This window comes from Bidens hawaiensis, unplaced genomic scaffold, assembly GCF_021521415.1.
Source record: "Bidens hawaiensis isolate Kalapana, Puna unplaced genomic scaffold, B.hawaiensis_p1.1 tig00020902_1, whole genome shotgun sequence".
In the NCBI taxonomy this organism is placed as follows: Eukaryota; Viridiplantae; Streptophyta; class Magnoliopsida; order Asterales; family Asteraceae; genus Bidens; species Bidens hawaiensis.
This window is the reverse complement of record NW_027493223.1, coordinates 77,695-91,541: the sequence shown is the minus strand read 5'-3', so window position 1 is coordinate 91,541 and position 13,847 is coordinate 77,695.

Below are 13,847 nucleotides of genomic sequence, written 5' to 3'. Positions count from 1 at the left end.
TACAAAGTAATCGAGTGTTCCCTTGTAATCGAATAAGGCTTGACAATCGAATAAGGCATTGTAAGCGAGTAAAGCATTGTAATCGAGTAATTCTTTGTAATCGACTCATCATAGTGTAATCGAATACACTATTGTATTTGATTGTAATGTTATAATAGATCCTCATATTGTATTTGATTGTCACATTGTATTCGAGTTGCCCTATTGTAATCGAACCCTTCGATCGTATGCAACTTTAACCAAGTAACCGAATATGGCATTTGTATTCGAGTCCAGATTGTAATCGGTTCCTTATTGTATTCGAATCTCCTTTGTATTCGAGTTTCACTATTGTAACTGACTTCGTATATTGTAACAGAACTATTGTAATCGACTACATCATTATAATAGAGCATCTTGATTGTAAGCGAGTTCATCAATGCAATCGATTATATGATGGTAATCGGATACATCATATGCATGCGAACAAGACCAAGTAACCGATCTTGGACATTGTAATCGAATACAATAGTGTATTCGAACGAGCTGCACCTTTTATCGTTCTCGGATGAACAGTGGCTATGGGTTGGCCCTTAATCCACTATCATTTTCCGTTTTTAACACTTAAACCTTTATTATGATATTATCTTACCCCGTAAACGTTCCCATTATCATTTTCGGCTAAGACTTGACCCTTGCAACCATAAAGTTTGAACTTTTAGGGCTAAAGATGTTCAAAACTAGATTTAGGGTTTCTTTTATTAGCCATTCATAACCATAAGTTCATTAAGTCTATTTTAATCATCAAGTTTGCAACTTTATTACATAATAAGGTCCGATATACTATCCTACTAAGTTTCATGCAAAACCGACTTCGTTTACCTGTTCTTTTCTCAAACCGAACGCTACTCATTTTACCCAAAACAAACCAAATAGCCCGTTTACTATCAAGTTCATTACTTCATCAATAATCATGACCAGATTTATCATCCTACCAATTTTCATGTAAATCCGTTCATGAAAAGTAAGCCTTTTTAGCAAAAACGTACCTTGGAGGTTTTTGTCTGAAATCACTCGAGAGGCCCAAAACCATATCAAAAGAACTTCGATTTGAGTGATTCAAGCGGCCACGGAACCTCCTTGTCCTGATCTACAAACCCATCAGCTCTTCTTCGCCGGAAACTGCCACTACAGTCACCGGAATCTTCACTTTTGAGCTGCTATGGTTTTGCTGATTAAAAACAGACTTCCAGACCTCTGATCGTAGATCTAACCGGTGGAAATCTTAATTTATTTACCATGAACACTAAGTTAAAATTTGAGACCATTCCGACGGTTAGATCTTCGGGAATATTTGTGTCTTTGTGGGTGGTTTTCTCAAAAACTGGAATTGGAGAAGTGTGTGTTTTTTTATGGTGTAGGCTTTGGTGTAGAGATGTATGAAAATGGAAAGGATTAGGGTTTTAAGGGGTATTTACACTCCCTTAAGCCTATGGACCTTAGGCCCATCTTTCTTTTTTGGTCCATAGTTAATTACATCTAATTAGCCTACTTATCATTCCATCTTTATTATTTTATTACTTCTCTACTAACTTAAGTAAACTTTTTCCACCATCATGATAATAATTAAATAATATATTAAACATTTTTTTAGAAATTTCGGGATGTTACAATGTAGGATCCACTATCCTTAGCAACATTGAAGAGGATCTGATATCCGTCCTCAAACAAAGGAAGTCTACTTTTTTCTTTTGAACATTCCGACATGACAAGTATTTCTAAAGACATTATTTGACATAAATTGGGTATAGCTACTTATATCAGGCTTATTCACCAGAAATAGAGAAAATTTGATCCTAAGAGAAATATCATTATCCAATAAGAAGTTGAAAAACTTCTTAAGGAAGGTATAATTAGAGAAGTTAAGTATCCAAGATGGTTAGCCAATGTGGTAGTTGTTTCAAAGAAAAATGGAAAGTGGAGGGTATGTGTTGATTCTTCTGATTTAAACAAAACATATCCAAAGAACCTTTCCCCTTACCACACACTGACTTCATGGTAGATGCTACAGTAGGACATGAGATGCTTACCTTTATGGATGCTTCATCTGGATTTCAAAAAATTCAGATGGAACCATCTGATTAAGAGGATACAACATTCATGACTCCTACTAGCATATATTGTATATTGCTATGCCTTTTGGACTAAGAAATGCAAGTGCAACCTATCAAAGACTGGTCAATAGATGTTCAAGGATCAGTCAGGAAAAACCATGGAAGTCTATATAGATGAAATGGTGGTCAAGTCAAAGAAAGCAGAAGATCATCTCAAGGATCTCGAAGTAGCCTTCAACATCCTTGACCAATACGACATGAAGTTCAATCCATCCAAGTTTCATTTTGGCGTCAAGGTTGGAAAATTCTTAGGATACAGGGTGATCAAAAGAGGAGTTAAAGCCAGTTCTGAGCAGATCGAAGCCATCGATAACTTGAAGTCCCCAACAAATGCAAAGGATCTCCAAAGATTGATGGGAAGGATTGCAAATTTGAATAGATTTATCTCCAGATCTGCAGAGAAATGCTAAGATTTTTACAACATCCTGAGGAAGAATAAAAAGTTCGAGTGGAATCAGAAGCATGAGGATGCACTTAAAGCTCTTTAGGATTATCTATCCTCAGCGCCAGCATTGATGAAACTAGTGGATGGTGAGTCGTTATCCTTATCTAGTTGTTTCAGGTAATGCAGTTAGTGCTGTTCTAATCAAGGATCACAAAGGACAACAACATCCAGTATACTATGTAAGTGAAAGTCTTTTATATACCGAGGTCAGGTATTCTCACCTTGAAAAGTTAATAGTTGCTTTAATCATGGCATCGACTAAGCTAATAGATTATTTTGAAACTCATACTATTATTGTTAGAACTAACTATCCTATTAAGAATGTGCTTAGAAAACCAGAGATGTCAGGTAGGATGGCTAAGTGGGTTGTGAAGCTCAATGCCTATGATATACAATATGAGCCCAAAACCAACATAAAATCACAAGCACTTGCCGAATTTGTGGCTGATTTCAGTAGTGACTTGCAAAAAGAAGTGGATTTGGAGGTCCAACAACTTGAAGAAACCAAGGATCCTTGGATATTCTTCACAGATGGTGCATCAAATGCAAGAGGAATAGGATTGGGTATACTACTAAAATTGTCACATGGGGACATAATACCCCAGTCCATAGCATGTGAGTTCCAAGCTACCAACAACAAAGCATAATATGAAGCACTAATTGCAGGTTTATTACTAGCTAAGAAAATGAGGATCAGGTATCTTCAGGTTTTTACATAGATTCTTTATTGATAACTAACCACTTTATTGGTTCATACACTATAAAAGGTGAAAAATTGATCAAATATTTAGAAATTGTGAAAGAATTAGCAAAATTCTTCAAAGTGTTTAGTATAATTTAGATACCAAGAGAGAAGAATGCTGGGGTAGATGCCTTAGCAAATTTAGCATCATCTTTGAAGATCCCAGATGATATAAAGATACCAATTTTTCATATACTTTCTCCAGGAATTGAGGAACAAGAAGTGATGGAAGTGACAACAGATCATCCTAGAGAACTTAAGGATCCTCAATCTTGCCCTGAAGTAGGATCCAGGATCCTTCCAATTAAAAGATTCCTCCAAGGTGGAGAAATCCCTAAAGGATAAAATCCCAGAGCTTTTAGAATCAAGGTATCCCAATTCATTATATTACAAGATACTTTGTATAGAAAATCTCTTGTAGGTCCCTACTTAAGGTGCATTGAAGATCCAGAAATCCAAGAAGTGCTTAAAGACTTCCATGAAAGTGATTGTGGTAACCATACTAGGGGGTAGAGCATTATTCTCTAGAATACTTAGGACATGTTACTTCTGGCCAACAATGAAGAAGGATGATATGGAATATTCAAGAAAATGTGATGCTTGTCAAAGACATGACAACATTCTTCATCAACCAGCATAACCTAGGTATCCTATCTATTCTTCATGGCTTTTCATGAAATGGGGAATAGATATTGTAAGCCAGTTACCTAAGGCACCAGGCGGAAAAGTCTTCATGCTTGCTGTTTTGGTCAAAAATCAACTAAGAATAATGTAACCAAATTCGTTAGGTGAGGTTTAGTGCTAAGTTGATAATAACGATTGTAAGGAAGTTGCAAACACAAACACAAAGATTTGTTATGAGGAAAAGCCCTTGATCTTGTTCGTATCCCCAGCACAAAAACCCCGGGTGACGACAATTGTCTATCACCACTATATTAATTAAGAAATCGAGTTACAATGATGGAGATATGGATCAGTAATACAATAGTATCTAAGTGTGTGTGTTGCTTGAGAGGAAGCTCTGAACAATACTGAGTTATGCGAAGTAAACAAGTGTGTGACCTAGTTGATCCAATATCCCGTTATAAAGAAAATAACAAATAACTAACATTCCTATTATTACGCCACTCTTCCCACTAGCCGTTCCCATCTCTTAGACCACGTGCGGAAGGAGTATAAGAGCGAGATATCAGGTAGACTTGGTCATAGAGCCATCACACCTATTGATCACAACACCACTCAAATACAATCGTTAGTAAACAAATTATACAGAGGATCCTTGATCCTTCGCAACCTCGAACATATCTCAAGGATAATTGATCCACAAGTCACTTAAGGATAGAGGATCCTCGGTCTAAATTCAATGCCCTAACACTTGCTATGATATATTACTTCTCAAAATGGACCGAAGTAGAAGCATTCATTCAAGTCGGTGAAAGAGAAGTTATATCCTTTATTAAAAGAAATATTAAAACTTGATTTGGTATGCCATATGAAATTATTTGTGATAATGGATCCCAATTTATTGGGAAAAGAACGACTAACTTTTGTGACAGCTGGGGCATAAAGATGATCACCTCAACAGCAGTCCATCCACAAGCTAATGGTCAAGCATTGTCAAGCAACAAACTCAATAACTTGAAGAAGAAGTTTGGATCCAAGAAAGACAAGAGGGCTGCGGAACTTCCTTATGTTCTTTGGGCTGATAGAACAACACCCAAGAATGCAACAGGTCAAACACCGTTCTCATTGGTGTTTAGAGCATAAGCTGTAATTCCTATAGAGATGGTAGTTCCTACTGCTAGAACAAGATTTTGTGATCCTCAAGCAAATAACAAAAGCCTTGTTCAAGATCTGGACACTATTGATGAGCTTAGAGACTTAACAAAGGTCAGGATGGCTGCAAATGAACATATGATGGCTAGGGTATAAAACAAGAATATCATGATCAGAAGGTTTCAAGAAGGACATCTGGTCCTAAGGAAAGCTTTTCAATATACGACTAATCCGGTAGATGGAAAGTTAGCACCCAAGTGGGAAGGGCCCTACTTGATTGAATCAGAACTAGGAAAAGGGGCATACCACCTACTTACTATGGAAGGTGATCGACTACCAAGAGCCTGGAATGTCATCCATCTTAAGAAGTACTTTTTATAATCACGATCAAGGATCCTGAAAGGTTCAAGGATCCAAAAGTTGGTAAAATATTATATTATTATTTATTCCTTTCAGATTTTTATTAATTATTAATAAAAGTAAACAATATTCTTAACATTTACTTTCACCAAGTTTTAAGTTTATGCAGAAAATGCAGATTTCAAGAGAAAATTCAACGATTAAGGGGTTGACCACCTCTCTCCCACATATAAGGTATAATCTCAAATGATTATACCTTCTAAGGTTTAAAGGTTTCACCTTTCTTACGAATTAGAGTTTTGACACTCTTTCCTGTAGCACACGCTATCCAAAGTATGGAGGATCCTACGAAAATGGTAGACGTACCACACTACGGTTTCTAACATTTTCATGTTAGCTAAGGTTTTGGCGTTTTCACAGTAGTTGCGTTGGAACTTAACCTAGTTTAAAACAAGTACATTTGGGCTAGATCCCGGTTTGGGCCAGACCCCAATTTCTTGGGCATGACCCTAGTTTATACGATTATTACTTTAAAATCCTAAGTTATTTGCATCAGGTATCCTAAGTCTATCTACAAGCATCATGGAAGTATTTATGGTAACTTAGGTCTAATCAGACCTTATGGTATGATCTTTACTTATCAAGCTATATTCATTCAAATTATGTCTTTGAAAACCACTATCTTCAAGGATCTAAGATCGTTAATCTTTATTTGAAAGGATAATTTATAAAATATAACATCTATTTTTTTATAATCAAAAGCAATTAGCAAATAGACAAAGGATTAGAGTTATTATTATTATCACCATGATTTACCAAAATATTAACCCGGATTTCACCATTCAAACATCGACCATCCACCCGGGTTAAACAGATGTTACTAATAGTTCATAAGTGCAGGAAATAAAAGAATGGGAATCAAAGGCTTCATCCCCATAAAAAGAGAATCCATCCACATTTGCTACCCCCCCCCCCCCCCCCAAGATTGTCTAAGGATCATAGATCCTTTATCCTAGTTACCTATTGCCTGAATTACAAACCATCAAATATAAAAAAAACACAACACATAAAAAGTGTGATCAGGCCTAGTCTTTACATCCTTCACCGCCCACCTTCGCAGTTCCCTCTTCAACTGCAACAACTTTACCCGCTTCAGTCCCTCCAGCTTTGGTCCCTCCAACCACAATATCATTACTCTCACCGGTCTCATCTTAACCACCTCCAAGAGCCACCAAGGCTTACTTCCACTTTGCCATTTTCCATGTTGACTTATCAAATGAAGGAACACCAGCTTCAGCCGCCATCTTGATCCTTACTTGCAGCACAGACTTAGCAGCCCACATCTTGGCCTCATTAGTGGCACGTTTCACCTCCTCTTGGAGTTGAGCTTCCCCTGTGGAGAGTTGATCCTCCATCTGTTTCTTTTCTTTCATTAGCTTTGAGATGGTTTTGTTCTTGGTAGTGGCCATGGCCCGCATTCCGTAGAGGGTATCCTCTATCTCCTTGAAAATCTTCTCGTGGTAGCTTCTAGCGGAATCTATGGCTTGCATTTAAAGATGAAGTGAGTTCATGTTAAAACATCCTCAGAAAGAATAATGGATTCAAAGGCAAAGACATGAGAATCAAGGATCCTTACCCTGGTAAGAATATGCTTCCCAGCTTCAAAAGGTTCCTCGGGTTCTGCGGATTTCTTCCTCATGGAAGCCCCGGACATAGCACGAGTGGTCACCGATCGTGGTTTCAGGATGTGGAGTAGCCTTGGAGGTTTCCTTCTTCACAATGAAGCAGTCAATGTCCTCCAATGAGAACTGAGATGCAGACTTGCTTGATTTCAGAGCACCTGCAGAACACATGAAAAAGATTAGGCTCGTATTACTGTCTTGACTTATTATAAAACATTACAACATCTTACTTGACTTTTCACTTGTTTCTGACTCTTGAGAGGATTCTTGAGAAGTCTCTGCATCTTTAGCCTTGAATTTTTGATTGCATGATCTAAAGCTAAGAAGCTCTTCACTCTTCCTTTAACACCTAGAAGCTCAACAAGAAGTGCAAAGTTTTGCACTGAAAAAATGAAAAGAAATTTATCAAAAAAGAGATAAGTTATCTTCAGCAACTTATCAAAGGATCCAGGATCCTACCCTTCCTTATCCACCTGAAAGGTAAATTATCCCCACCATGAATGGAATCTCTCTTGACAAAGAAGAATTGATTTTATAGAAGGAAACATTTTGGATGGTTTTGTATATGGGGACTGGCTGACAAGGTTTAGATTTCAAAAAAATCGAGTGGATCTGTGGGTTACCAAGGTATTCATGTATGCAAGTTCTGAAAGGCCAAACTCAATGTTTTCTTTTTCGGTAACTCTTTCCACAGTGAACAATGCTCGACATAGCATCGGCATGGTCTGGATGTACCTAATGCCGGTTAACGTAAAAATGCTCTGAGTAAACTCCGGGAATGGGTAGAAATATTCGATGAGGAATGGATACGCCATAAAACAGACCCATGTTTTAGAAAAACAATCGCTCCTTTTTGAGGAGTTGAAATGGCAAAACACTATACAAGACGGAAAGAGGGGAATCAAATTGTCAACTTTTGGATCAGTGAATTTGCAGATCTCGAAAGACGGATCGGTAAGAAGGTTTGGTGAGTGCAGATCGTTAGAGTCTGGTTTCTCAGAGGAGGAGACGAAAAATGTAGACATATTCAAAAATTTATAGAAAGAGAAAGAGTAAAAAGGATACGTGATTTTTTCCGTTGAGTTGTGAAGATAGAGTAACTAGAGTTGTCACATATATAGGCGGAAAAGGGGGTTCCCAATAGACTTTATAGATATATTATCGTTATATCTAACTTGTCAAATCTCATCTGTTTTTGTAGGAAATTTGAGATCAAAATTAAAATGACAGCTGTGATCTTATCACAACCGCCATTTTGGGGGAAATTGTTAGGGCACATATATTTTACACTGTGGATACGTTATCTTAGCATAGTTTTTGGATCAGTTATCCTTAACACATGTTCCAGATTATGTAAGGATCAAGGATCCTCAGTAGTTTTTATTTAGTAACGATTGTTCCTTTGGTATATTAATATATTAGCCGGTATAACGATTGATGACCTGATCTATCCTACTATTTCGTAGTCCAAGAGAGTTAGAAACGTGGTCAAATGCATGCAACGTCTCTAGTGGAATAGTGGCGAGATTGTAGGACTTCTTGTAATTTTATTTCTGTATATATTGAAGCATGATTAGCTAGGTCACACACACTTACACACTCTGCTCTACGATATTAGCAACATACAATCACTTAGAAACTATTGTAACCACTCATTAAAGCTTCCACCATTGTAACACCATTTTTTGATTAATAAAGTGGTGATAGACGATTTGTCATCACCCGAGGTTTTTGTGCCGGCGATCATCATCCCATCAAGGGATTTTTCTCGTAACAAATCCTCGTGTTCATCCTTATTTTGTTTCATAATCACCATTTTTTTTCAAGCAATCTTCCTCACAAATCTGATTTGGTTACATTATCCTTAAAACTGATTTTTGACCAAAACAGTAGCTATGAGCTTTTGCCACCTAATCCCTATTCGCCAATAGCAAATACAATTAAGGCTTTCTACTTACAATCACACATATGTTCTCTTATCCACCTATTACATACCTATTGCTATAAAATTTGCGTACATGGATGATAAATTTGATCAATGATACAAACATGTAATACTGATTTCAATCTTAGTTTCTTGAAAAATTGTTTGGGTTAATCTCTGAATCGTGAATCACTTTCAGATGCACCCATTTACGGGTTGCATGCAATGATTTATCGGATAAGACAAATATTTTATGATGAAAATGGAGTTTGAAGAATCTGTGTAAGCGATGAAGAACTAACCGTCCTCTGTCTTTGTATTCGATGGAGTTAGTATTATTCAGGGAATGAAAAACACATATTAATATAATCCAAATTCAATTCCCTTATGAACACAAATAAACTAATTAAAGCCCACTTATCATTACAGTGGCGAATCTTGAACATCCAGTATGGATGGGCCGAAAGTCACGAGACCCAAGTTTTTTTCTTACCTATAAGTTTCGGGTCGGCAATGTGGTTTGGGCAGGGTCAAACAATAATTCCAGACACTAACCTACCAAATTGAAAGAAATACAAAATGATGAAATGCGAATTGCCGAATCTGCCTTCTAATTATTTATGTTGATTGTTTTGATTAATCGATTTCACTCCCACACGAGTCAGTTCCGAACCTCGGTTGTCATGAAGAGCTTATGGAGGATACCTCTATGGAAGTAGATGATACACAATTTGACCTGGGAGGTGACATTGAAGGAATAAGAAGATTAATTTTCAGGGAGACATCACAGAAGAGGGAACATGTATACTTGGATCAAACGAAATTGAAAGTGAGGATACGATATACGAAACAAAATAAAAAATTGACACACAGCAAAGATGACATCCTCCTTCATTACACGACTCGTATAAAGTTGGGTCCGGGTAAGTATAAGTCTTGGTGGTCCGACCCGTTTCAGATTTTCAAAATCTCTTTAAATTTTTCTGGTAAGTTTTTCCCGACTAATAGTAGACAAATAAAACGAAACAGGTCGAGTGGGAAATGGATAAAGGAGAAGCCACCTGATTGAAATTGAGATTTGGGGTCAGGCTGAGGACCCGTTAAACTAAGCGCTCTCTGGAGGTAGCCCGAGATTTAGAGTTTTGTTTTTTTTATTTTTGTTATTTAAAAATAGAAAATACAAAAAAAAAATTAAATATTTAATAAGAATCAAAAAAATTAAAAAAATTCAAAAACACAAAAATATGTTTATTTCTTATGTTTTTGTTTTCTATTTTGTACGCCGCTACATGCGAGCGAGTTTGAGTTTACAGGTATTATTATGCGCATGGTAGCTCTGATGGCGTTTTGGAACTGGTTCACCCGAGGTTGCGGCCGCGAATGAAATGCTATACGGTCATTCGTTCGAGTCATACACAGCTGATGAAGAATCTGCATCTAAACCAGAGGAGTAACCCGTTCTCTATTTTAATTTCTGTTCTTTCAAGTTTTAATTTTATGCTTTACGTTTTATTTTTATTTTATTTCTTTTTCTTGTTCTCATTGGTATTTGGATCAGAAGCAGTAATCCCAACAGAGATGGTGGTTCTACAGCAAGAGCGAGCATCCGTGATCTTGAGAACAATGAAGAAATCCTTCTTGAAGACTTGGATACTATAGAAGAACTCAGAGACCTAGCCAAGATCAGAATGGCAGCTTATCAAAAAAGGGTAGCTAGGGCATACAACAAAAATATAAGGATCAGAAGATTTCAAGAAGGAGATTTAGTTTTGAGGAAAGCCTTCCAAAATTCTACCAATCCGGCTGATGGAAAATTGGCACCCAAATGGGAAGGTCCTTATCTAATCGAGTCGGAGGCAGGAAAGGGGGCATATCATTTGCTCACTATGGAAGGCAACAGGTTACCGAGAGCATGGAATACTATCCACCTCAAGAAATACTTTTTCTAATCAGGATCATGTATCCTCTATGGATTGAGTATTCTTAAAGGATCAAGGATCCTCAAAATTGGTAATATCTATCTAATCATTTATCCTTTTAAATTTCTTATTACTCATCTGAGGATAACATATTCTTAACGCTTGTGTTTTCCAAGTGTTAAGTAACAATGTAGTATGTTAGTAAGATATTCAATGATCAAGAGGTTGGCCACCTCTCCTTAACGTTTAAGGTACTTTATAATTTTCCTTGGCCTAGCCCACGATTGGGTATGACCGCCGATAGTCATATCCCCTAAGGTTTATATTACTAAACCGGTGATCGACGAGTTGTCATTACCCTGGGTTTTTTTCTTTTTATCTGAACAAGGTCAAAAGGTTTTTCCTCGCAACAAATCACTGTGTTCATTCCATTTTCATTCATATAATCGTTATTATTAGCATAGCACTATGCCTCACTTTTACGGATTTGGATACATTATCCTTAGCAGATTTTTGTCCAAAACAATTTGGCGCCCACCCTGGGGCAATTGGTGCTATAATCCATATTATTCCCATCATTTCCAACCTTTTCATACCCATATTACTATCAATGGCCTCTCAATCAACCTCTGCTTCGTCAACCATGCCGTCTACGGTTCCTCTTTCATCAAGGTCTTTGCCGCCAATCACGGGAGCACCACGGCCCGCCACTACTGGAAGCAAAACACAGCTGCCAGTCTTCCAGAGTTCAAAAACCACTGCTGCCACCACGGTGGTTAGTACTAACAATGATGTTTCATCTATGTTTTCGCAGGTTAAAGTATACATGGAGCAGCAAAACAAGACCAACCAGAGGATCCTTCGTGAGATAGAAGATCTCAAGAAGAATAAGAGGCCAGCAGAGGATCACACTCCCCTGATGCCCAGGATGCTGGATTGCACCAGTCCAGGATCCATGGCTCAGTTCTCTCAAGGATCATCTATCCTTCAACAGGGGTCCACGGGTCAACAGACTCAAGGATCCTCATTGTTTCAGCCAAGATCATCTATCCTTCAACAAGGATCCATGGGTCAGCAAACTCAAGGATCCTCTTACTTCCAGCAAGGATCATCTATCCTTCAACCTGGGACCGAAATGGCATTCCAACCTTGGAAGGTGTAAAAGCCTGGCTTGGGAGTTGTTTTTCCATCAAAGATATTGGTGAAGCCGCCTATATTTTGGAAATAAAGATATATAGGGATAGATCAAGGCGGTTGATAGGTTTAAACCAAAGTGCATACATCCATAAAATCTTGAAAAGGTTAAAGATGGAAAACTCTAAGAAAGGTTTGGTACCTTGACGGGTGCATCGGAGTATGACCCGTAAGTGTGCTTAATCGATATAAAAATCTATGCATTAAGTGTTAATTTCATGGAAACTGGATAATTATTATTGTGTGGTGATTTGCTGGTTAAAAGGAGGTTCCGGAGTTATTATGGTGTATAACGAATCAACCGAAGGAATCGAAGACTCGAGAGAGGCGAGAAAAGGAGAAAAATGGAGATTATGACTGAGGACCACCATGGCCCACGTCCAGAGCGTGGGCCACGGTCCAGTTTATAACAACTGTCCAGAACCCACCGTGTCGTGGGTTCGTGGACCACCGTGGAGGGGACTGTGACCCATGGTGTGAACCGTGGGCCACGGTCCGACAATTGTAACTGTTGTATTGCATAGGTTTTACTCCGTTTTATGGTGTCTTTTCACTGATCTATCATTCAAGAACACCATACGGATGAATTTTGGAGTGCAAGAAGATTATTGGGAGTTTGGTAATCATTAATGATTGGATTTTTATGAATTTTCATACTCTAATTGATGTGATGATGAATCAAATACGTGTGGCAAAATTCCTTTGTGTTCTCTCCCGAATTGTAAGCTTTCAATTGATTTGTGAATTGTTTATGTTATTTGTGGGATAGTAGTTTGATCTTATGATTGTATTACTATGGTGATTATGAGTTTGATTAGTAATTGTTAGTATAGTATAATTCGTGTTCTTGACTATCAGTTCTCGGTGCCATGGGCAATCGGGATTTATTGGAAGGGAATTAGGGTTAACTATATAAAACTGATTATCGAGTGACAACCTTGCGTTTTTACAATCCAAGTACTTATTCCTCTTTTATAACAATCAAACACATACTCGCGAACTATGTCTATGTAGTTCATCCCAAAAGTAAACGTTAACATTATCAACCATGGAAACCTGAAATCAGGAGAAGGCATTCTTTTTATTGATTCAGTTAAAACTGTTAAATTGTTTCAGTTATCTTTGTTAATCAAATCAACCAACCAAATACTTGAATTTATTTTCTGTATTTAGTATAATATAGATTTATTCCAAGGCTACTTAGTAACACATTTTCCACAAACTCTCTGTGTTCGACACCCTCTTACCGCTATCTAATTAGTTGTAATTGGTTTATCTTTTAGTTAGTCTTCAACCTCACGTCAAATTTTGGCGCCGCTGCCGGGGAGTAGTGTGCAACGTGTGTTAGCGTTTGTAGTTTTTGTTTGCTATTTTCGGATTTACACTAGTTGTGTTAGTGTGCAGGTACTTACAGGTGTGTGCATACTAGAGGCTCCAACAGGTCATCACCACTAGTATTTAATCCCGAGATTGAACGGACACTTAGAAGACATCGAGTGTTAGTTAGGGAGAACAAGGTTCTTGGTTCTCCAACTACTTCAAACAGCACCATGGATTCACCAGTTCCCACTTCGGGTCAAACATTGCCATCTACACCTCCACTAACTTCACCTCCACCGATTACTACTACCATACCTACCTCATCAAGTGAA